This window comes from Syngnathoides biaculeatus, chromosome 8, assembly GCF_019802595.1.
Source record: "Syngnathoides biaculeatus isolate LvHL_M chromosome 8, ASM1980259v1, whole genome shotgun sequence".
Taxonomy (NCBI): Eukaryota; Metazoa; Chordata; class Actinopteri; order Syngnathiformes; family Syngnathidae; genus Syngnathoides; species Syngnathoides biaculeatus.
Window position 1 is genome coordinate 18,875,653 of NC_084647.1, and position 25,811 is coordinate 18,901,463.

Genomic DNA, 25,811 nt, shown 5'->3' on the forward strand with positions numbered 1-25,811 from the left:
CAGGCAAGGGGGAGAACATGCAAACTCCCCACAGGCGGGTCGGGATTGAACCCGGGACCTCAAAACTGCGAGGCCAACGATTTACCAGCTGATCCACCGTGCCGCCAAATCTAAAATCTCGCAATATTTTTTAATGACCAATATGGCACTCAATAAGTGTCATTTATAAAAACATACAGCAATGACAATTAAATAATTCATTCACACTTTGTATCAATTGACCCCGCCGTAGAAATTGCATCATCCGCGTTGCTGACCAATCAGAGGCCAGAGTTCTGCATAAACCACGCCCCTTTTTTTGCACTCGCCGTTCCCTCAGACAACGTTGCATGGTCCAGTATAGCTTTTGTTAGCGTTTTATCGCGTATTTGGGTTCTTTAACAATAGATATGGTTAAGAGGTGTAGTCATGGACTTTGTAATAGTGACGACAGGTATCCTGAAAGGCTAGTTGGTGGAGTTCAATTCGTTCCCTTTCCAAAACCGAAGACCCAGTACGAAAAATGTCTTCGATGGATCAAACTTTGTGGAAGACCGCATCATCAACTGAATCCATCTAATATCAACCAGAACAGAAGACCGAGTACGAAAAATGTCTTCGATGGATAAAACTTTGAGGAAGACTGCACGATCAACTGAATCCATCAACTGGAACAGATATGTTTGCACGAAGGTAAGCTGTACATTTGATTTTCAATACATGTCTCATATAAATGAATTAGCAGTTCTTCGCTTGCATAATATAGCTACGTGTGAATGATTGTCACACTTGATCTGTGTTGAGCGATATTTTGCGATGATCTGACTGCACAATCGTGTCTCTTTGTTGCCGGCTACGGTAAACTGGACTATGTTTGCACGAAGGTATGCCCTATATTTGATTTTCAATACATGTCTCATATAAATGAATTAGCAGTTCTTTGCTTGCATAACATAGCTACGTGTGAATGATTGACACACTTGATCTGTGTTGAGCGATATTTTGCGATGATCTGACTGCACAAACGTGTCTCTGTTGTCGGCTACCGAGCTAATCTAAACAGGACTAGCGAGTCCTAAAAGCCTTCGACGTGCACCGAGACACCAAGACCTAAGGAAGGATGTTTGAGGACACTAAAGTAGTGATTGTCGTACTCGGTCGGGACTTACGTAGGTTCGCCACTAATTCAAGAATAATTATTGAGGGGAGCGCGTGACGTTACACAAAGAAAAAACAACTCGTAAATCAAGCCTCCTCGCCTTCTTTTCCTTCATACGGCGGTTCACAAACGGCTATACAGATACACATGCAGATTCTGCACACAAGTGTGATATGTAACACGAAAATAGGAAACCGTCAATGACGAATTTGTCTTTGGGTTATAATATATTATATTATGTGGCTTCTTGGTCTTCCTCTGACTCCGGAAAGATCTCGCACTAATATCAATGGTTTCTCCGTCGATATGCATGTAAATACCATTGAAATACCCCTCGCTGAAATACTTGAAGCCCTGCTGTCTCCTTTTCAACGATATTTCACTGTTAGCTAAGAATGCGAGTGAGAAATCAGCTGGTAAATCGGACAGTTTCGCTCTAGTCTTTTCTTGCTGCGCCGCCATTTTGGTCGATCATGTGATTAAAAAAAATAATAATAATAAATTGTGTCACTGCACATGTGTTCATAAAGGCACGTCCTAGCAAACTGGCGAGTTGACGTCTTCCTTACGTCTCTCGCTTTTTTAAAAACCTGTCACGGCAATGACACTTATTTTTATGGTTAAAGAAGTAAGTTTACTCCCCCCCCCGGTAGGTTCAGTGTTTATACTGTCACAGAAGGCCATTTTACGTGTCTTGATATATCTATCAAATTGCTCTAAAATGTCTGGCAATACGGAGCACTTTACTTTGAACTCTGCCGCGAATGAATTAAGTCATAATTCATTACTTATCGCCACTGGCTCGAATTCAGGGGGCTCTCTGACCGAGCGTGAACACTATTGAGTTTCAATAAGAGCTGAAAAGGTGCAAGTAGTCACTCAAATACATCGCGCATAAATGTGTACTTACTGCATGTACGACGAGACATGGAATGGGCAGTCTGATGACATCTTCAGTTGAAGTGCTTCCCCAGTGGTGGGGGAGCAGGCACACAAAGGGCCCAGCAGGAAATTGAGATTTAATGAGCTATGTGTTATGCGGCTATGTCTCAAGGCTCCTTTCTGGATGTCTAAACCTCAGGTCAGCCTAGTTAACACGTCAACTTATGCAGAAAAAGCGACGTCGTTCGCGGCGACGACGGCTCAAGAGCGGCTGGGTTGGCGGCGACGCGGCAGCAAAAGCTGGAACAGAATCAAACGAAGGGAAGTATTGAGGAAAGGGAGATCAGGTCTAATTGCTTTAAACGCTGATGGTTGAAACTTTTTGGAGTCAATATAATGTGCGGACTAATAAGGTTAGTTAACTTTGGACCATCAGATTTTTTTTTCACCTCAGAAAGTGCTTTTGTCCAATATTTTCACCCCTGTTGACAAGTCATTCTTTAAATAAGCAGACAAAAACCCGATAGAGATGAGGGTCTCTTTTCACTAGGGTGACCTGGCGCTAGTTTCAGTGCCCTAGAAGTGACAATACAGAGTCAGACAGACAACATTTGAGGTACAATTATGTTTTTCAAACTATTCCACAAAGTATGGAGTACGTATATTCCATGACACACCCAAGCACGTCCCCAAAGTTAAGAACAGGAAAGAAAGTTGCTGTCACTCGTTTCTTTCTGCCCATGGACCTGTTTATTTTCTCAGGTTTAAATGTTTTATTTCTTCTCCTTTTTTAAATACTTTTAATCATGTAAAGGACGTTGAATTACTTTGTGAATGAAAGGCGTTTTATTAATAAATTTGCTCTGCTTTGACCCTGAAAGAGATGCAGGCTCCATTTCTGAAAAAGAACCCAGGCTTCATGTAAAGTTTTGTGACCAAATGTTTAATTTAACCTTGAAATAACAGCTCCTGATCAAATGGATTATGTATTTATCAATTCATTTCCCATCTTTTTACTGTTTGGGATCAGTTTCAGATGTCATCATGTTATATTATGGTTTGACATAATGTAAACCGTTTAAAGGTCAAGTGTACAAGCTAAAAACATTGCAAAATAGATATTGTAATGAAAAATACATATAACATTATTCACTAAATGTCCATAAGAAAAATAAATACGAGCGGAGAGCGTGTCATCCATGCGCAAAGTTGCGCAAGTCTCATTCGACATCCATATGGTAGCCATATTGCATTCGCAATTGAAAACACGCTGTGCCACCTGCTATGGGACACGGAAGCTCTTTTCTAAGAAGAGAACATCTCACAATCGAGTGAAGTGACCGCGGCAATATTACCCTATCGTTTCGAGCCATATTTAGATGATATGCGGATCATTTCGAACTAAATACAGACTTCCAGACAGTATGTGCCAGCCCTGCTGAAGCCGTGTCTCGTCTGCAGCGGACATCGTTGCCGCCGACAGGTATATCGACACATTTAGCACTCCTGACTTACATATGCGGATCTTTTGTGACATTCTGAGAGGATTACGCCCCCCCCCCAAACTATTATTTTTTTTTTTTTTTAGTAGCCGTATACACACCTACCTGTCATTTGGAACCCATGAAGCTCTCGTCCTTTCCACCCGTGCAATCCATTTTTCACAACGAACCGGGTCTCTTGGAAACTTGTGAAGAGAAAATCCACCCTCACGAGTGTTGGAACAATATCCAGCAATACAACGAGTTGGCATTTTGGCTAACACGAAGGAACAAAGAGCTACCTTTCCGCAGATAAAACGAGGAGAAACAAACGAGTCCGCTTGAGTGTGCTACTCCCCATAACGTCAGTTCCTGCTTCTTCTCGAAAACAAATCCCTTGAGAAGATTTTCATGGCGTGAGTTACAATAAGCCATATACGTCAAAATCATGTTTTGTGGTGAAAAAATGGATGGGTCTAACGACTTCCGTTTTTTTAATTTATAACAAAAAACATAAAAAAAATCATGCATTTCATGACAGTGGCACTTTAAATGACGTTAAACAACAGAGTCATCCGTCCATGCTGCTTAGAATGAGATGGCTTAAGTGGCTCAATCTCAAAGATGAAATCAATGAGTGTGTTTTGCTTTTTTTGGGTGATGCCACCAGTGATGAAAATAATGTGATAATGACAACAAACCCAAAATGGAACTTGTGCTTCTCTGTCCCAGTTGCTCAAAGGTAAAGTGACGTTTGTTAGACAGATTCAGAGCCAGTTTCAAGCCAGGCCATGGAATCAGGCTGATTTTCCTCATTTATTTTTCTTTGTATTTCTTTATTCTTATCAAATTGGTGAAAAGAGAGTAGCAAAATACAAGGTGTCCAACTCAAAGATAAGAGGCGCAATGACTCTGACTTCTAACGTCATCCGTCACTATAAAACCCACAGAGACAGACAGGTAAGCTACGTTAACTTTTACAGTTTAGCTCACCGATTTCTAGTCAAACGTGAACTAAGCTTCATTGTCGGTTATGCGTTTAATTGACAAGACAATAAAATAAAAGACAATATGGAGACTTGTTCGGGACCATTAAAAAACCAACGTGGTTCTGACTCAGTTCGTGCAGCTCAGGTACTTAGAGGAAAGCATAAAAAAATTGGGTGGGGGGAGAAGCCCGCGAGAGGCTGGTAGGATGTTTTGTAACTATTAGCTGTGATGCATATTTCCCAATGTATTTCCATGCTGTCCAACAGCACACGCGTGTCAATGATATATTGATCTAATTAACCGTTATTTTATTTGAAGGCCAAAGCCAGCGTCTGGATCTCCAGGGGCCGTCACACAAAGAGAGAAAGAGAGAGAGAGAGATTTTACACTCAAGTCTGACCTGTGGCTCATCACAAATTGTTTTTTAGTGTGTGTATACAAAATGAAAATGACTAAATTTGAGAAGAGGGGAAATGAAACCCCACTTCAAGATTTAGGAGGGAAATTATGGTTATTACTATTATCATCATCCTTTTGCCCTGCCTCTTAAATTACAGCAATAATGTTTGACACCCCAATCCCAAGAGAAAAACACTCGAACGTGCTGATGATTTGATTTGACTCATTCGGAACATACCACGGTGTGCATGTCATTAAACTAATATTCTCCTAAATGTTTTGACCACATGTAAATACTAGATAATGAAGTCCAAACAAAATTTTACAGGACATCATGAGCGTGTCTGCCGTTTTTGCTAAGACCCCCCCCCCCCCCTCAAAAAAAAAAGGATTGCCCTCAACAAGATAGTAGATGTCCACCATTTTAAACAATTTCCAGGCATCTTGGACCAGAGCATTGGCGTTGCTCCCCCGCTGTTCTGTGATGGCATTTACAGCTAATGAAAATAGCCTCTGGCCTGCTGTGAATGTCACAGGAACAATCAGGTCGGTTTTGCGTAACCTGGCCAAACAGGGGAAAACTGTCCTCGTTCTGGGGTCCACCACAGCAGTGGGTTCTACTTGGTGGGAATTTGTGGTGTTTCCAAAAAAAAAAAATTACACACACACACATAGGGTGGCACGATGGAATAGCCTCAAAGTGTTGGCCTAAAAGTTCTAAGGAACAGGGTCCAAATCCTGTTTCCATGTTCTCCCCCTGCCTGCGTGGGTTTCCTCCGGGCACTCCGGTTTCCTCCCACATCTGAAAAACATGCATTCATTGGAGACTCTAAATTGCCCCGAGGTGTGATTGTGAATGCGGCTGTTTGTCTCTATGTGCCCTGCGATTGGCTGACAACCAGTTCAGGGTGTGCCCCGCCTCCTGCCTGTTGACAGCTGGGATAGGCTTCAGCATTCCCACAACCCTCGTGAGGATAAGAAGATGGATAGACAGTATATCTACAGTATATCACAGACCTTTTCCTCTACTGTGGAATAATTCCCAAATCGTCCTTTTACTTTGATAACATGTGGCGAAAAATTGTACAAAATACCTTTAAGTCTGGCTTTACCGTGTTAATGGTTCTCCCTAACCAGAGCTAGGCAATCATAAATACAATAGTGTCTTGATTTAGGACTTTAATTCATTGCGGGACCATGCTCATTCCATTTATTAAAATGAACGGAAATGCCATTAATCTGCTCCAAACCCACATTGTGCCTTGGCCACTAGCTATAATATATACACACACGCGCGCGCGAAGAAAGGTTTGACAACTGAGTCAATAAACTGCAATAATGCAAGCCAATTATTTATAAGCCGTCAGGAATGTATGCTCGTGAGTATTGTTGAATTGCCTGTCAACATGAGCTTCTCCCCCATACGTGATCAAATATCCATTCCCTTAAGGGTTATAACACAACACCAATACTATTTGTTAGCCCATTTATGACAGTTTGCATTGTTTGGCAGCATTAGCACAAGTGGACTTTCTTCAGGCAAAGCGATGTGGTTGTCGAAAAATACACAACTGGGAATGGCAATTCACAGCTTAAAGCCTCTTTTTTTTCGAAGAATTGTTCACCCTCTGATAAATTGCTCTGATAAAGTGAATTAAGTTGCGTGTGTTGCAAGCATGTGGCACGCATCTCAAAAATTTCCCTCGCAAGTCAAATCTAACTCCTAAACTAACAAACCCTCATGGAAAGGATTCTACCAACCAAGTTGTCCTTTATATGTAATTGTATTTAAAGGTCAGGTGTCATGCCGATAAACATTTTAAAATACATATTGAAATGAAAAATACATAACATTTTTCACTTCAATGTCCATACAAAAAACAAATATGAGCGGAGAGCGTGTCATCTACGTGCAAAGTAACTAACAACAGACTCCAAGACAGCATGTATGCTATATACTACACGGCGGACGAGGCGCAACCTTCTCATCTTTTGCACCCTTGCAATCCATTTTTCACAACAAACCGGGTGTTTTTGAAATGTATGAGGAATGAATCCATCCTCCCGAGTGTTTGGACAATATCCAGCAGTACAATGAGCTGGCATTTTGGCTAACACGAAGGAACAAAGACCTACCTTGCAGCAGGTAAAACTAGTATAAAGAGACGAGGCCGCCTGAGTGGGCGTCTGCTACTAACGTCACTTCCTGCTTCTTCTCGTAAACAAATCCCTCGAGAGCATTTTCATGGCGGGAGTGACAAAAAGCCACATGTCAAAATCATGTTGTCTGGTGAAAAAATGGATGGGTCCATTCCGGCTGCCTTTTTTTTTTTTTTTTTTTACTAACATGCTAAAAATCATGCATTTCATGACAGTGGCCCTTTAACTCATTCACTGCCAAACTTCTCAGTCAATATGAATATTTGACTTGGAAAGCTGTCAATGCCAGTGAAATCAAGTTTTATTCTTGAGGTTAAATATTTAATCTGAGCCAGAGACGGTTCTCACGCGTACACAATACATCCCCCCACCCAAAGCTTCCTATAGATCATACCACACTGTGAAAGCTTTGAATAAAAGCGTCATATAAAGCTGCTTTCTTTTCCAACATTTCCAGCCCATCGCCTCAGTGCTCATGTCTCATCTCCATGCCTAATGGAGCCTCGCATCGGTCTAATATCTGGAGGACACGTTGCTCGCCATAATGTGTCAGATTTGCTGGCGCACGCCTTTGCATTGGGCTAAATAAATGTACTTTTATGGATCACGCTCACGCTGTGCGCAGGGTTCATTGTCACCAGAATGACGCTGAGAGGTGATGGGGGGTGTTATTAAATCACTCATCCCTCCACCAGGGGTTTGCCACTGCATATAAGAAATATATTCAAGGAATTATGCTCCCCGGCTGCCTCAGATGTAATAAATCCAGTGGCTGTCAGGGGGTGAGACTCCGCAGGAAGTGAGCTGAGGACAGCGAGTTGCTGAACCTAGGGATGCCATCAACTAGGCTGGGAATTATAAACAAAAACACGTTATTATTCGCTACGCCGTCTGTTCCGAAAGCACCGGAGGACCAAGGCGGACTTTCAATGCCCTGGCGCAAGATTCTTCACGTCCAACGCACTGGGGGGAAAATCAGACTGATATGCTGTTGCGACATGCACGCAGCTGTCAGCGTTGAGAGCGAGTGAGCCAACAAGCAAATGAGTGACATATTGACAGGATACAAATTCAAATATATTCATTTAAACCTGTCCTCCTCGCAAGCGGCGTCTGTACAATAAAGATGTCAAAAGGAAATGATCTACAGCCAGCTATGCACCGTACATTTACTGCTTTATCCACTTCATTGTCTCACTGAGAACAGACATATACTCATAAAAACAACAGATACATAGGTAAAGTTAATTAATATGTGTATATATATTTTCAAACACTATTTTGTAATGTCCTACAAGACCTGATCTCACTGATTTCTTATTAACACTGAATCTGACAGGAACATTTAAAAGTATGGCATCGGACTTGTACACTTATGGCAAAAGAGCTCTAACTGGGAATAAGGCAACTGGTCAGGTTATATTCTCCATGTCAACAGAGAATTTTATCTCAATCCATTTTCTTTGCCGCTTATCATCACAAGTGTTGCGGGGAGTGCCGGAGCCTATCCCAACTGTCAACGGGCAGGAGCCGGGGTACACCCTGACCTGGTTTCCAGCCAATCGCAGGCCACAAAGAGACAGACAACAGTCGCACTCACAATCAAACCTCGGGGCAATTTAGAGTGTCCAATTAATGTTGCATGTTTTTGGGATGAGGGAGGAAACCGCAGTGCCCGGAGAAAAGCCACGCAGGCACAGAGAGAACCTGCAAACTCCACACAGGCGGAGTCCGGATCGAACCTGGGTCCTCAGAACTGTGAGGCCAACGCTTTACCAGCTGAGCCACTGTGCCGCCAGCTAAAACTTAGTGTAACTCATTTTTCACCTACTCTAGCGCGGCACTGCATTGGAAAAGATATGCTGATGCTGCTTCACCGAGGAGCTTTCAGACATGCTGAAGACCTTGACTAAAAAAAAACACTCAACTTTTAAGTCGTGCTTTGGGGCCGCAACTTCTCAGGTTTTTTTTTTTGAAGGGTTTTTCATTCCAACACCACAGAGATTCTGTGAAAGAAGCCCACTACCTACGCAGTGCAGCTGAAAACGGGTATGCAAGATATTAAAAAACCATCGATAAATAAGAAGTATCTACTCAAATCCAACCACTGGCAATCTCAACAGGATTCTTGTTTTGGCATACATATACCCTACAAATCAGAATGGTCTTGCATGGAACAAGAATCTAAAGAACTTTTAGGATTGCTTAATTTACAATGAACCTCTTTTGACACATCAGACACCGGACTTCAGGTAATTTGTCCATCTTGGATATTTTCTTTATGATCAACACTCTCGCTTTCGAATCCAACCTCAAGAAATAGACTATGTGATTTGGCATCCGACAATAATCCCTAAAAGTTTTAAAACCTCAGAATTTAAAACAAATGTGTCTCCACACATCTGAAACCGGGCCTCAGATGCTTTAGCCATTTTGGGTTATGTATCCATTAAAATTGACAGTATTCTTTCTCTGGCATAGAAACTGAAAAACAAAAGTCTTAAATCGATAGGGCATGAAACAATCGTCCGTGAAAGTTTGAAGTAGGATGAGCTAGGAAGGAATCGGACTATGGACCCCAGGTACTTTTTGATCTCGGTTGATATTTCCTCTAAAATCAGAATGATTGTCACTCTGGGATGGAGACTTTAAAAAAGAAATATAGCAATAAAAACTGCTCTGGCAAAAACCGAAAAACGAACCTTAAAAGCCAAAGGAGTGATTGATGTAACATTTCATCGCTTCGTTTCAAAATTTTAAGAAACCTGATAAACCCACAAGGGATGACTACCGACAAACCCCCAGTACTAAAAACATACCATTCTAATACACAATGATTCACTTTTACACCTGTAATACTAATACCAGTGCAGTAAAAGGTCAATATTGAAACAGAAAAAGAAAAAAAAAACATAAAGCTAGCATCTGGACGTCAGGTTGTGCCAAGATGAGCCTGCCGACAGAAGCGAGGATTCCGACATCCCAGCTGGGGACTCGAAAAAAAATGTGTGGGTCCATGCACGCACACACACACATGCTGCCATCCACACACAAACACACACAAATGTGACACACCTGTCCCCCAAAGCAGCCAGCCAAAGGGAAAGTAGAGAAAGATGTAGTGACAAGTTCAGCTAAAGTTTATGCATGAAACTGGCAAGTCATGCCTCAACTCACATTCTTATTTGTTTTTTTTTTTTTAAATATATATACAGTACATCTCTTTTCCACACGTACCGTTGTTTATGACATCAGAGAGATCACAATATATGGATTTTAAAGTGTCAAAAGTTACCGGTATATGAGTCATGTGAGCTATCAGCGATGCTGCAGATTGCCCCTTTAGACCAACTGCTCCAAAACCACCTTCATCTCTCTTTAATCGGTTTTACACATGCTAAATAAATAAACAATTCAAAATGTGTCAACATGCCACCCTTTTAAGATAAGGCCATTTATTCCCACACAGAATCGGACAAGAACCTCCTCCTGAAAGAAAAGCACTACCTTCAGGTTCTTTTTTAACAATCATCACCTTGTTGGTAACTGACACACTATCGACACTGCTATGAAGCTTTTAGGCAGTTCGAGCATACCGATAATCGGGCCTAAATTCACCCATCAGTTCCAAGCCCGCAATGATCTGATTTTGCCGTATAGACTGTTTTCGACCACGTGACTACATCCGGGGCACCCGGCGTGTTGGATGGGTTCACTATACTGACGCGCTGTCCGCTCTAACGCTTTTGCATATAGACCGGAGTTACACAAATGCTCGTACGACTTTGGAAAGTTATCGATGCTCATTAGATGTGTTCCAAGAAACCGTTACGACAAGAAGTGCGCTTTGATCGACAATATCGACCCATATGCCTTGGAGTAACACAAATGGAGCACACAACTGTGGGCGTCGGTAACCTATCCAGACATCGTCCACTAGCTCCTCTTCTTGACAAGCGCTTGTACCGCGGACCGACTAAAGAATTACAAAGGTCTGGAGCCCTACAAGCAATTCATAGATGGCTTTGTTCGTCGTGGCGCGGTATCCATTGTAAGCACACTGCTAAGGTTAGTGTTCCGCACAATGCAATTTAAATATGTACCGTGTGATTATAGTCAGCGTTGTGTTAAATTATGTTGATTATACCAACGAAAGAGGTGTGGATTATTATTTTCGTTTTTGTTACCAAGAGGGAGAGAGAGAGAGAGCGCTTCGACCGGGACGAGTCCCAAGTGGACCCCGCACCTCTTTCTCCACTTCCACGGCTACATTTTTAACTAAACGCACAAAACAGCTAGCGGTGGGGTAACTCGTTTTTGCAAACTTATTATAATAAAACAGAAAATACAGATTTTGGAGACATGCATTGCATTCACACACGAGTATTGTGCTCGGCTGCTACATCGGCTCTGCTAATACGAGACAGCCACAGTTGTCGCCGTTTGGTTGCTAACTGCTCGGTTTTCTCGCACTGGTTCTTGATCACAGCCGGCAGTCGAAAGAAAGACGTTTTACAACGCCCGTTTGAGCAACCGATAACATAGCAGTGCGCCCCCATTCATACACCTTTCTGGAATGATTCCTGCTTAGTTACGTGTGCTTACGTGAATTCACCAAACCAAGATGGCGCCCGCGTTCTAAATCGGAAGGTGTGTGACGTCAGTCGAAAACAGTCTATACCCAATACTATGGATTATATTCTCCTGTTTTTTTAAAACACGTTTGGGTTTGCGTCGCTTTCATCTAATTATATTTTGCTGTCCAGACGTCTGACACACCCTCCACTTGTCACCTGGGAACGAGTATGCTTAATTCATCGGATTCTGAGGCTGGTTTTAACTCATGTTCTTCTTCTTTCGGCATGTCCCGTTAGGGGTCGCCACAGCGTCATCTTAGATGAACGCGTATTTGTTTGGCACAGTTTTACGCCGGATGCCCTTCCTGACGCAACCCCTCTGCATTTAGCTGGGGAGAGAAGCTTACAGCACCTGGTATTCCCAGGCGGTCTCCCATCCAAGTACTAACCAGGGCCAAACCCACTTAGCTTCCGAGATCTGACGAGATCGGTCGTTCTCAGGGTAGCATGGCCGTAAGCCTGTAACTCATGATGCATGGAATTTTCCTGAGACTGAGAAGAGTACGTTTATTTTTATTCTGTATGAAATAAATCCAACAAAGGTAATACTGTGCTGATGACTAAATGCGTGCTTGGAGGTTCCTCAATGAAAAAGGGGGTGCGCCTGCAGTACTATCAATCAGTTGTGCCCAAGTTCACTGACCATCTGAGCGAGTCACTAACATCGACAGAAACAAATTACTAAATTAATTGTAATAGCAGAACAATAATTTGTTTTTGTCAACTACTAAATTAATTGTAATAGCAGAACAATAGTTATATTTGTGGGAGCATTCAAAAAGCAAAGGCTTGCCTGCCAGAATCACGTTTGAGGTGGAATCACTACTCACAGTTGTAAGGTGTAAATGCTGATATTACACATTATATTATTATACAGCTCAATGAAAAATAAAAGAAGAGAAAATAGCTCTGTCTCGCTACGTCTACAGTATTTCTTAGCTTTCTGGAAACGTTCACCAAATGTGGCGACGCAGAGTAAGTTGTAACTGTATCCAAACTTCAAGCACAATACGACGTTTAACCTTCACGGGGCGCCGGACTCGCGGCGGCCTCTGGAGCGCCTAAGAGAAAACACGGGAGATTGTGCGGAGTGTTTGATTTGACAGGGAGCGATCACATTTCAGGCTTGCGACGCCCTGAGTGCGAATCCGGCACGAGTAGGCTTTAAATGACAGACTTAAGTTGAAGGGGGAATCAGTGCAGCCGTTGAAACATTATAAAATGAAAAGAGCAGACTGTTGGGAATAAACACTGTTTCACGCACACAAATACAGTTCAGTTCGGTTCTGATAGTGGTTGGCCCTGCAGAAAAGTGCGTGTTGACCCACCAAAACTAACAATCCCTTACCGCTACAGTACTCGGCGAGCTCAAGTTCATTTAAGTACTACCGTAACAGTACTGTTGTCAATACAACAAACAACCTTCAACTTACTGCCGCAGCAACAAAGAAATCGTACGGGTGTTTCTGCAGATGACTTGATGCGAGAGTTCACGGAGCGAAGACGGGACAAAGAGAAGCTGATGAAAGAAGCGCTTAATTAACGGTAATGAGACTGCCCGACACATGGGCACACCCGAAGAGTCTCGATGAAGCTTTGCGGATGAGTTAAAAAAAAAAAAGTATCAAGAGAAAGGCTGCACTCTGAAGCTGACTTATGACTTTGCGCTGTCGTGTCGCCCGTGTTAATTACATCAGCCATCAACATTTGCACATATTAGTAAGAAATTTCATTTACACTTAAAGGGGATCTCGGGGAAAAAATAGATCATTACAACGGGGTCGTGACTCTAGCATAGCTCCAACAATTACTCAACTCAACTTTATTTATAGAGCACTTTAAAAATGAACCACTGCTGAAACACAGTGACTAAATAAACCAGAATTCTTACAAAAACTGATACATTTTGAGAGGTATTGACAACCCAAAAAGGCAATTGACAGTTTATATATGACTCAACGAGGGTCTTTACACCGCCTAATGCTCGAGCACTGGACTGCAGAGCTTTGAGTAAGTGACGTGTCTGCTATAATTTGTCCTTTGGCAAGTCAGCGGACAATCTACAATGCTAACAGAAACTGATGGAACGCGCGGCCCGATGAGGTTGGTTGTTTTCCCCGTTTTGGCCTTTAATTTGATTCTGTTCTGGATCTTTGCTCTTTCCGACAAGCCACTGCATCTTCCAAAAAGATAATAGTGGCCACGGGGCGAAGATCGGTTGTTTTTCAGGAAGCGAAAGTGCTGGAAGGGGTGGTGTAATATGAAACTATAAAGCAAATGCTGGGGGGGCGGGAAATTGAGTTTCAGACGTAAGACACCAATTTCATGACTTAGAACTTACTTAGCTAAAACTTCATGAAAACAAAGTGCGTTCACCTGAAACTACATGACTTGAGGATTCATATTTTATGAAATAATGTATTGTATCACGGCTGATATGGTCAAATCCTGTAAAGTAAAAACAATAATGTCTTGTCAATTATGTTGTTAGTTTGTCCAGCACCTTTCTTATGCCAACACATCCCTTCCCGTGCTGTATATCCACTTAAAGCCTTGCAGTGGCTGAAATACTACAATAGCTAAAGTAAAATAGCTCGAAAAGGTCATTTTGGTTGCATTTTCATCTCAAATGGTCTCGCAAACCTAATAAAAAGACATCAAGGGTTATAGAGAAAAAGAATAGACAGCAAGCAACATTTAATTATGACAAGTACGCAAGTGTGATTTACTCCCACCTCTGCTTTAAATGATGTACTGTAATTAGTGGGCCCTATTTTACTCTCACGGGATGTCAACAGTAGCGTCGCTTGTCGAATTTGTCTGGACGAATCGGAGTCACTTGGTGAGAGTGAGGAAAGGGGGCAGGGGGGCTGTGAACGTCAGGCAATCGTAGCAATTACCATGTCAGATCAGACCTGCAGAGAACATTTCAGGCACAAATGGGAAGACTCGTATAGTCATAATATGACGATATGACTTAAATGATGGTCAAAAAGATATAATAACAATAATGGGCAAGTCCAACAGAGATTTGTTCTCGCTAATGTTTGCTGAAGGGAGTCTTTAAGCCTACAAATGTCAATCATCTCGAATCTGACCAAAGACATTCCACGTCACTGTGATTTAAGGTATAATTTATAACCACAGCCTATTTTGTATTATTATTCCATTATTAGTGTTCTGTAGACACAAAAATGTAGTTTCAAATTACAGTGTTTGGGTCCATGGACCACTTACACCACAGTGTCAAACTCGAGGCCCGTGGGCCAGATCTGGCCCACCACATGATTTTATGTGGCCCGCAAAGCCAAATCTTTCCCTGATTCTCTTAAAAATCTGTACCAAAATTTCAAATTGTCATATATCATAATTGATAAAGTTGAGATATTACAAGCATTACCAAACGTGAATAGTTGGAAAACTCATTACCTGAGATTTCTGATTCCAAAACTAGTACATAAATTTTTGATGTAAATGATGATGAGATTATTCAATATTTTGGTTCCACAGCCATAACGGCCCTCGGAGGGAGACCGGAACAACAATGTGGCCTGCGAGAAAAATGAGTTTGACACCCCTGACTTACAGGAAAGACATTTTTCCAAGGACCCCCTGACATTCCCAATGGCAATTACTACTAATTATAACTACTAAACAGTAAGTACAGTACCTACATAAAATCCATAGGAATTTCCCAAAATATATAGATTGCCTATTTTCAAGAAAATCAAGTTGTGTACTGTTGCAATACATATACTATATATATATATATATATATTATATATATATATATATATATATATATATATATTATATATATATATATATATATATAGTATATGTGTATATATATATATATATATATATATATATATAGTTTTTTTATGCGGATGAAATTGTTTTTGAGAAAAAAAGAAGCAAACTATAAAATTAAAGGCATTATTTTAGCACAGACTTATTTTTCAAAGTTAAACCAAGACAGAAAGTCATAGTTAATGTGAAAAAAATTGTATTTTAAAAAATACTGTACAGACAACTTTATTCTCCTGAATTAAGACTTTAGTCTTGAAAAATGACCTGCATTCGGTTCTCAGAAAAAAAAAAAAAATGGGACTTTTATGTCCGTTTCCACTCAGATTTGTCAGTGACAAGCAGACACCTTTGGGTGCCATTGGCGAGGCAGTTCCTTCAGTCAGATCTCTTGCCGTCTTTGCAGCGATACATTTTCTTTCACGTGGCCCAGGGGTGAGACTTCATCGCAGAGTTGTCATATTCAATTAGCCAGAGGACTTCCGTCAATATTTGTCTCATTCAAGCAGGCGGGGACATCACATCCGTCAACACGGAAGGATGCAAAGGGCCACCATTCATTTATCTAATGCTCTAAAACCACACCATCCAGCAATTATTTTTCTAATGCGCCCTAACAGCCATAAAGTCACTTACTTGTATTTTTTCCTAACCTCCAGTCTCCTCAGATGCGTATTTTCTGAAAAACTCACCTGTTCATGTATTTTGTCTATTTTAATATGCAGAAAGATGCCACAGATGGCTCCAAAGCCACAACCTGTTATGAAAGCAGTGCAGGTAGTCCAAGGAAAATGTTGAAGTGATGCATCTTTACCAACAAACCAGCTTTGTATGTCAGCCTGTGTCTCTATGGAGTTTTTGGTCAGGTGTCATCATTTGTAAACCATTTATTTTTAAAGGTAGTGTTTTAAAATGACTTGGTTTTTTTTTTTAGGGGGGGGGGTCACAGTTTGCAATTTAGTCATACATAAAACTATTCTTATAAAAAATTAACAATTTTAGGAAATGTGACAATTACTTGCAGTTCTTGGGACTTGTTTCAGAGTGGCCCACTAAACACATCTGCCCCTGAACGGGGTTAGCAGTATTCCATCTTCACATTCGAGACCAAAAAAAGCATACGCTGTGGCGAGCTACGCATTTTTAAAGGTGTGAGTGAACATCATTAATAATGTGATATTTGTTTACAAATCAATCAAAGTGATTATTGGGGACCAAAATCGGAAATAATCTTTTTTCACCAAACACTATAAAGAGAAATGTCCACTGTTTAGTGAATAGTTTTTTTGTGTGTTTTCACATTACTATAAAGTTCGAGTCGGGCAGATGTCAGTGGGTTCATAGCCAAGAGGGATTTGGGTGTCATACAATTTTGACAACCTCCACTTTTCATGCTGCCCATATTTTTTTTTTTTTTATGACATTGCATTTGCTTTCAAATCTTAATTTTAGGGCACCAGGGTGAAACAACTGGTAAGAGCGTTGGCCTCACAGTTCTGAGGACAGGGGTTCGAATCCGGGCCCCGACTGTATGGAGTTTGCATGTTCTCCCCGTGCCTGCGTGGGTTTTCTCCGGACACTCCGGTTTCCTCCCACATCCCCAAAACGTGCATTAATTGGACACTCTAAATTGCACCAAGGTGTGATTGTGAGAACGACTGTCCATGTGCCCTGCGATTGGCTGACAACGAGTTCAGGGTGTACCCTGCTTCCTGCCCGATCACAGCTGGGATAGGCTCTGTTACCCCCGTGACCCTTGTGAGGATAAGTGGCTCTGAAAATGAATGAATGTTATTTTTTTGTATACGGTACGCTGTTCAAAAGAGACACTGGTCCTCGAGCGGCTTGAAGGCCAGACTTTGGACTCCCCTGGCGAAAACCTGTTGGCTCGCCTCACCCCCAGACGTCAGGCTTAAAATATGAATTTCATCTGAACCGCCATCACTGAAAATTAAATTAAACTGCAGCGGGGAATGATGGGAACTGACGGAGCACATTATCCGCCTCTAGAAATTAAACGTCTTGAAGCAGGACGCACGCGTCTTGATAGGTTGACACTGATAGGTTGAACACAAACAATTCCACCAGATTAGACAACTGCACAATGTCATCATACCCATACAAAAGCCTTTCTTATTATTATAACTTATAGTTATATTTGTAACATTTAAACATTATGAGCGTAATGTATTTCCTGACAAAATCTGCCAGTAATTCACAATCATGAAATGGCATTCCATTATATTAAGAATTTAAAGGTCAAGTGTCATGGCTATAAACATTCTAATATAGATATTGAAATGAAAATATATAACATTATTCACTTCAATGTCCATACAAAAAAATAAATATGAGCGGAGAGCACGTCACCCATGCGCAAAGTTGCGGAATTCTCATTCGACATCCAAGTGGTAGCCATATTGCCTGCAACGTCTGTCCCTTACGTCACACCGGGACATTCGCCATTGCAAACACGCTGTGCCATGGAAGCTCTTTTCAAAGAAGAGAACATCTCACGATCAAGTGAAGTGACCGGGGGAATATTACCCTATCGTTTCGAGCCAAATTTAGATGATATGCGGATCACTTCTAACTAACAACAGACTCCCAGACAGTATGTATGAACCAGCCTAGCCGATGCGGTGTCCAGCGCCGACGGGTACATTGAGACATTGAGCACCCCTGGTTTATGTACGCGGATTTTTAGTTACATTCTGAGAGGATTGCACACCCCCCCCCCCATTATTACTATTTTTTTACTAGCTGTATACACACCTACATGTTATTTGGAACCCACGGAGCTCTCGTCCTTTGCATCCGTGCAATCCATTTTTCATGACGAACCGGGTCTTTTGGAAAAGTATGAAGAATGAATCCTTTGTCCCGAGTGTTTGAACAATGTCCAGCAATACAACGAGCCGCCATTTTGGCTAACACAAAGTAACAAGGAGCTACCTTCCAGCAGGTAAAACTAGGAGAAACAGACGAGCCAGGCTGAATGTGTTGCTGCTGTTAACGTCACTTCCTACTTCTTCTGAAAACAAATCCCTCGAGAGGATTTTCATACCGGGAGTGACAAAAAGCCATCTCCGTCAAAATCATGTTGTGTGGTGAAAAGACAGATGTGTCCATTACGGCTGCCTTTTTTTCCCCCATCAATAACGTCCTAAAAATCATGGATTTCAAGACAGTGGACCTTTAAACTAAACTAACTTAAATGAGATGAATTATTTTAGACTCATCTTCCAACATTGCCCTTAATAATTAAAGTGCTGACAGATTATTTGATTTCCCTAAAACACCCACATGCGGCCAATTTTCTCAACAACTCCCCTCTAACAACCCAAGTCAAACTTTGCTCTCAATTGGAACATTTGGGATATGCAACATGACAACGTTAAGACAGCAAACATGGAATCCGATACCTTCATATGGGATTTAGGTTTCCAAAAGTGCAAATGCAAAATGAATTTTCTGTCAATGCCAACACGTAGATCAAATCTACCCCGTCAATGTCATCTTAAAAATATGCTGATCGGTGATGCATGCCCACACACACTCGTCAGCACAAATCCAATAAATACAAAACAAAACAACAGTACAGCGAAAGCATATGCCAGGGGTTCTCAAACGTTTTGGGGAGGGAGAGATTTTTTTTCAAGGATCCCCTTATCATACTTTGACTACACAAATGCCATCAAAATCATAAAGTCTTACAATCCCAAAGTCAGATTTTCCAAGGAGAGTTGTAATTTTATGATATTAAAAGTCAGCTTGACTTCAGTAGATTTTATGCAACTTTACTCCTGCAATCCTTCACCTTTTGTTCTAGAACAATCAAAACGAAACAAACCTAATCGCGCAATGATGTCTGCTCATGCGGGTTGTTTCATAGGATGTGCCAGTGGACACAGCCATATTTGATATGTGGCACTGGAAATGTAAGCCATACATCAGAATTTGGCACTTGAAACTGGAGTGTAAATACAGCCGGTTACCAGTACGGCTGACTGTTTGTTTGTCCATTATCATGGTTCCATCGTTCTGTGGGATATTTCTAATATTTTGCCAGATGAACAACAATAGCAAGCACAAACATCGAGTCTGTACATTTTTAACACACCTTGTATGTTTCCAGTCTTGACCCGAAATGAATAAATTCACACTCAGTGGACACTTGATTTGGTACACCATCTAATATCATGGAAATCGTGATATAACTAAGAAGCAGTTCTCAGTACGATGCAGTACTCCAAACTACAACCACAACAACACACGTTGTTAAGATTTGCAGCCTTTATCCTTTGTATCCAATTCTAGCTAATGTTTTGGACCAGCTCTCCAGGGATCTTGCTTTAAAACATTCACGTGTTGAATCTTTTATTCAATTTTTTTTTATTGGGGGGGGGGGGCAGAGTAACGCATGCACTTGTTAAACGTCTCTGAACTGCGCTGCATTATGGATGAAGAAAAAGCCAAACGGCAGCAGCGGGAGGTTGATTTCCTGGTAGCACACACTTTAATTTTTTTTTCCTGGCTTTGATCGACTTTTTGTGATAGCTAGGACCTTTTGATTGAATGATGGCCGGCATGGGCTAACGTCTGGAATAATAGTAATAAAAATGTCAAGTGAAGAAAAAGATGCTGCTCGTTTAAAAACAAAATATTTTAAGTGTACAATGTCCCCCCCCCCCCAAAAAAAAAAACAATATGCACCTAACACACAACATAAGCAACAGCACTACACGAGTCTTACTGCAAAGTCGAAGCCATGAAATTGAATTTCATGTTACTTCAAAGAATATCTGCAAAAAGGAAGAAAGGAAATCAACTACTGTAGCAGCTGCTCTTCTATGAAATCATCTTCAACAACTGCACATCCAAGGCACTTCTATTGTGCATGCAAATGTCTGGAGGCGTGAATTTAATGATGTACCTGCAAAATAATTGGTGGTTTGCCAATTACTTTTCGACGCAATACACATTCCGCAAGTTCATTTACTCTAGACAATAGCAGCCGATCACTAAACGTAACCAATTAAAAATCCTTTCACATCCTTTTTGCACATTTTTTTTTTATGAACAACAAGTGTTTCGGAACACACTAAACACGAGAGTTGATCACGCTTCCACTCACCGGAATAGCAGCGGTACGGTCCGCCTCTCTTCGCCGGGCTCCTCGACTGCTCGAGCGGACCTGCGCCGCCGCCGCTCCCGCTGACGTCGCGTCCTCCCACCTACCCACGAACTGAGTGGAATCTCCAGAGAACTCCGGGAAGCTGTTCAGCGGCTGCCAACATCCATGTCCGAAGAAGAAGCGGACAAGTAAACGAGCTCTCATCCACTTGGGGTTCCGCTTTTCGGTTCGAGTCCGCTCAGCCGTCAGCCTCCGACGCCGGTGGAGTCCCACTGCAGGACTGCATCCCGGCAGCTGACTGACTGACTGAGGAAGGAGGAGGTGAGAGGGAGGCAGGAGGCTGGAGGCAGGAGGCAGGAGGCAGGACGCAGGAGGCAGGACGCTGGTCCTCCTCCCCGGTGAGCGACAGTGAGCAATGGTGGCTTCCCTCTCAACGTCTCCGGCCAATCCCGATTGCCACAGCGAGATGACGGGATACGAATACTTTCATGTAGCAATATTCAACTGACGAATGCATCTCATCATCGTAGGTAACAGCTTTCCAAATGGGAACACAAACTATATCGAGTGCATTCGACTTTTGTGAAACACTATTGTGTCTGCCAGAGCCTGTGATAAAAGTTCAAATACTTACTTTTAGAAACAACAAAATGGTCGCAGAGGAAACTGCTTTATAGCTTTGTTGGAATAGCCGCTACAAACAATTAGCTAGCAATCTTAAACTACCATCCATTTTCTTAGTCGCTTATCCTCACAAGGGTTGCAGGAAGTGCTGGAGCCTATCCCAGCTGTCAACGGGCAGGAGGCGGGGTACACCCTGAACTGTTTCCCAGCCAATCGCAGGGCACATGGAGACATACAAACAGCTGCACTTGCAATAACACCTATGGGCAATTTAGAATGTCCAATTAATGTTGCATGTTTTTGAGATGCGGGAGGAAACCGGAGTGCCCGGAGAAAATCCACACAGGCGCGGGGGGAGCATGCAAACACCACACAGGCGGGTCCGGGATCGAACCCGGGACCTCACAACTCTAAGGCCAACGCTTTCCACTTGAGTCACCGTGCTGCCATCCTAAACAAGCACATTACTGTAAATGAGGCTAACAGCGGCTGACGTACTAAGATAGCATTAATGCTGTAAATAAGCCAACGTTATCCAGGGTTATCACATTGGAAGCATGAATTACTTGAAATAAAGCGGATCTAGAGTAGGCAGGCATTCTAAACCCAGCCCTCAGAAGTTAGAATCCCACCCTGCTAAAAATTTCCTATAAAACATTTCTAAAGAATTTCTAAAGGACTATAGAACTTTAGGACCCACGTCCGATAGAATTTCTATAGAAATTCTATTGTTCTGTAGAAAATCTTATAGAAAATCACAGCCAAAGTTCTATAGAGTAAGTTGTTCTGTACAAAATCTCTAGAAAATTTTTAGCTGGGCGGCCTCGACTGTGTGTAGTTTGCATGATCTCCGCGTGCCCACGTGTCTTTTCCCCAGGCACTCCTGTTTCCTCCTTTATCCCATAAATATGCAGTAAGCCGAGACTCAAAATTGTCCCTAGGTGTGATTGTGACCGTTTGTCTCAATGTGGCCTGCGATTGTCTGGCAACCAGTTTTGGGTGTACCCTTCCTCTTGCCCGTTGACAGCTGGGATAGGCACCAGCCCTCCCGTGACACTCGTCAGGATAAGCAGCTAAGAAAATGGTTGGATTATTATTAATTGATTGATTGATTTTTTTAAAAGGTGATGATCCCACCTGTTGAGCAGAAACGTTGCGCATTCAGGGTCGCTTCTTGAATCCTTACAGCTGCCTGCACTTGTTTGCTGATCTTATGCTCAGTTGTTGGAAAAGAGGGATGGGAATTACACCCCCCCCCCCCAGTTGTAAATAAAACAGTTCCAGCAAAGTTCCTGAAGCCCAAGCGAACAGGTCACCCAAAACTGTGGGGGTGTACCCTCAATAGCTCAGTAAATTATTGACACCTTGTCAGTAAAACCCCACAGAAAAGGCTGCAAGTTTTCCTTTAAGTTGATTTTTAAGGCAATTTAATGATTTATCGGCCCACAGCAGACCTTTCAAATGCATTCTAAAGCTGACTAGGCGGGACTTTAGAATTGGAAAAATACAGTATGTTGTCTTTGTTCTAGTCATAAGCCAAGCTGCAATGATCTGAATAAGTTTAAACGCTCGTTTAGGAAGGAGTCCAGTCAGAGGACCATTACAATAGTCAAGCCTACTTGAGATAAAAGCATTTTTTTGTCTGTTCACATTATTAGCAATGCTATGTCAACTTGTTGAAAACCAGAAAAGCCTGAACCAATTCTTGCTAGGTAGTGGTTTTACAAAAAAAAGTTTAATATTTCTTTCCGCAGAAAATGAATGAATGAATGAAGGGTCATTTTGTTCAACATGGTTCAAAACTGTATACTGCTAAATAATACCTTTTTGACAGTGTCAATCAACACTGAACATTGCAGTCTTTGTAAAGACAACATATCATATTTGCTGGTGCAGTTTTCTATAAGCACAATAAATGTTATTTTATATTTTATGCAAACTCTAAACTGCCTACATAGCCATTTTTTGGTATTATTAAGGTCAAATGCGTCACATTATTCCATTATAAATGAAACATTGGTGCTCCACGCATGCTCCGACCTTCAAATTACACTCTGCAGGCATCACGCATCATGTTTGTTTGCTGCAGTATTCTTAAAAAGAAAAAAACAACAACATTTTATTCTGGAATGAGTCACAACAGAGTGAGCACAATTCTGCATTTACTCGTGGCCCTTCTGTTTTTATTTACGTATTTGAATGCTTTTAATCATGTAAAGCGCATTGAGTTACCTCGTGTATGAAATGCGCCATATAAATACATTTGCTTTGCTTTGCTGCTTCTGTTTTTACTCTCCCGTCTTTCCTGGATTTAAGTGGATTTGCTGGCATTTCCTAACTGAGGGAACCATATTGGAATTAAGGTCTGTGGACACGTTGCCAAAAGTCATTCTGGGAAATGTACCGGCGACAATGAAATTTTCATTTAATTTTTTTTTTTTTTTTTTAGTCATTAAACATACAATGGAACCGCAATATAAAGGACTATAGGGGGCGGGGAGGGATCGTCTGATATAGGTGATTGGCCGTTATATTGAAGTACTTTTTTTCACCCATATACTTTACAGTGCAAAATTATTGTTTTGTAGTCTTCTTTATCCTTTTTCATTTTATCTAACCTTACCATTCCAGTATGCTAGATCATTGTCACATTGATGTTTATTTTTTCTTTTGGTCCTGTTTGGCTGTTAGGTCAAGCAGAATGGAGGATCTGTATCCATTTTATGCCGGAATAGTTTTATTGTGTTGCAGTGGGGTTTATAATTGAAGTTTATTGAAAATCGCAGTTGAACAGAGCCAGAAAACAGGATGACCAAAGTAAATCATTACATATCTACAACAATGAAACATTAAATGTGGGTGTTGCATGGGGCTGTAGTGCTACACCCTGTGAGGGAAGGACAGGGAAAGGACAAGGGAAGAATCATAGAGGACAACGGTCGCAAACCCAGCTGACTTACAGTTCTAATCATAGGTGAGTCGCTTCTATGAGCTACAAGGAATTAGTGTGCCTGCTCGTTCTAAAATTGCTAGAAGCAAATGGCTTAAAAAAAAACAGTTATTTTCACAAAAAAGCATTTATCAGACTCCAAAGACTTGTGATTTACATTCCTTAGAGACATACCGTACATTCTCTTGCTTGATGCACAATGGATGATAGAACCACCATCATGGCTGCCATGTCTATGTGCCCAACATTCAACATGGCCGACACACAGGCACAAGAAACACGTCTTTTGCGATTAGTCTAGTCATATTGTATACATCCATCCATTTTCTTTGCCGCTTATCCTCACGGGAGCTTAGCTGTCAACGGGTAGGAGGCGGGGTACACACTGAACTGGTCGCCAGCCAATCACAGGGCACATAGAGACAAACTGTTGCACTCACAATCACACCTAGGCGCAATTCAGAGTGTCCAATTAATGTTGCATGTTTTTGGTATGTGGGAGAAAACCGGTGTGCCTGGAGAGAACCCATGCAGGAACGGGGAGAACGTGCAAACTCCACACAGGCGGGGCCGGGAATGAACCCGGGTCCTCAGAACTGTGAGGCCAACGCTTTACCAGGTGAGCCACCGTGCCGCCACTATTATATATATGTGACTTGGCAATAGATCAGTTACATTCTTTGCCTACATTGCACCACAGTGCCAGTCAACACATCAGCAGCCAATTCTGACAGTCAGACTTTGTCAACGGCATTTTAAGTGACAAATATTTGTGGAAACGTTGTTCTCTCCCAACAGTCCGTTTCATCCTACAGCTGTTATATCAGGGTCTGTTTTATCAAGATTCCACTGTATTCCCTTTTCAAAATGACCATTCACATTCTAAGTGGTCAATCCCCAGTGTTGCCGCATGTTGGTTGAGTCGTTAGCACATGCGCCTCACCGTTATGAGGACCTGGGCTCAAATCTGGCCTCACCTGCATGGAGTTTGCCCGTTCTCCCAGTGCCTGACTGGGATTCCCAGGTGCTTTGATATCTTCCCACAATCCAAAAACATGGATGTTAGGTTAACTGATGACTCTAAATTGCCCATAGGTGTGTGGATTGTTGACCTGAAATTGGCTGGTGACCAGTTCAAGGTGTACCTTGCCTCTCGCATAAAGCTAGCTGAGATAGGCACCAGCACACTGGCGACCCTAATGAGAAGTGGTCTGGAAAATGGATGGATGGATGGATGGATGGATGAATCTCAAGTGTTTAGCTTTCAGCAGGATTATTCCAAAATTTACCTGAACAATTGAGTCGGAGTGATATTTAAGTGTTGTGGAGAGGGTGCTATTAATCACACTCTTGTGAAATATTACATGGATGACAGATGAGAGGTTAGTGCTTTTAACTGTCCTATTAGAATCCAACATATTTGGATCCCGTAATGTACGATGATAAACAGTAATTGTGGGAGAGGTAAGTAAACTGAGTCAACCTATTAAAAAAAAGTATACCTTCGTATTGGTCGGAAGTGGCAAAAATACTCGCCGTTTGTACCTAAATAGACGTACAGATAGTTGTGTAAATTAGGAAAAAGAAACTTGATTGATTGAAC

The 25,811-nt window shown here is 41.8% G+C and overlaps 1 protein-coding gene and 1 pseudogene across 3 annotated transcripts in view; both read right to left on the reverse strand.

Moving 5' to 3' along the window:
- cntn5 (contactin 5) overlaps window positions 1-21,371 on the reverse strand; it is a 129,181-nt gene extending 107,810 nt beyond the window's left edge. For 2 of the 3 annotated variants that reach the window (XM_061828054.1, XM_061828052.1), the window contains exon 1: window positions 20,635-21,371. The gene's annotated coding sequence lies outside the window, so the exon portion shown is untranslated. Of the gene's footprint in view, window positions 1-14,422; window positions 14,467-20,634 lie in introns of those variants that run through there. The other variant, XM_061828053.1, reaches the window with a different exon arrangement.
- LOC133505471 (5S ribosomal RNA) lies at window positions 12,028-12,146 on the reverse strand (annotated as a pseudogene).
- Window positions 21,372-25,811: the final 4,440 nt, after the last annotated feature.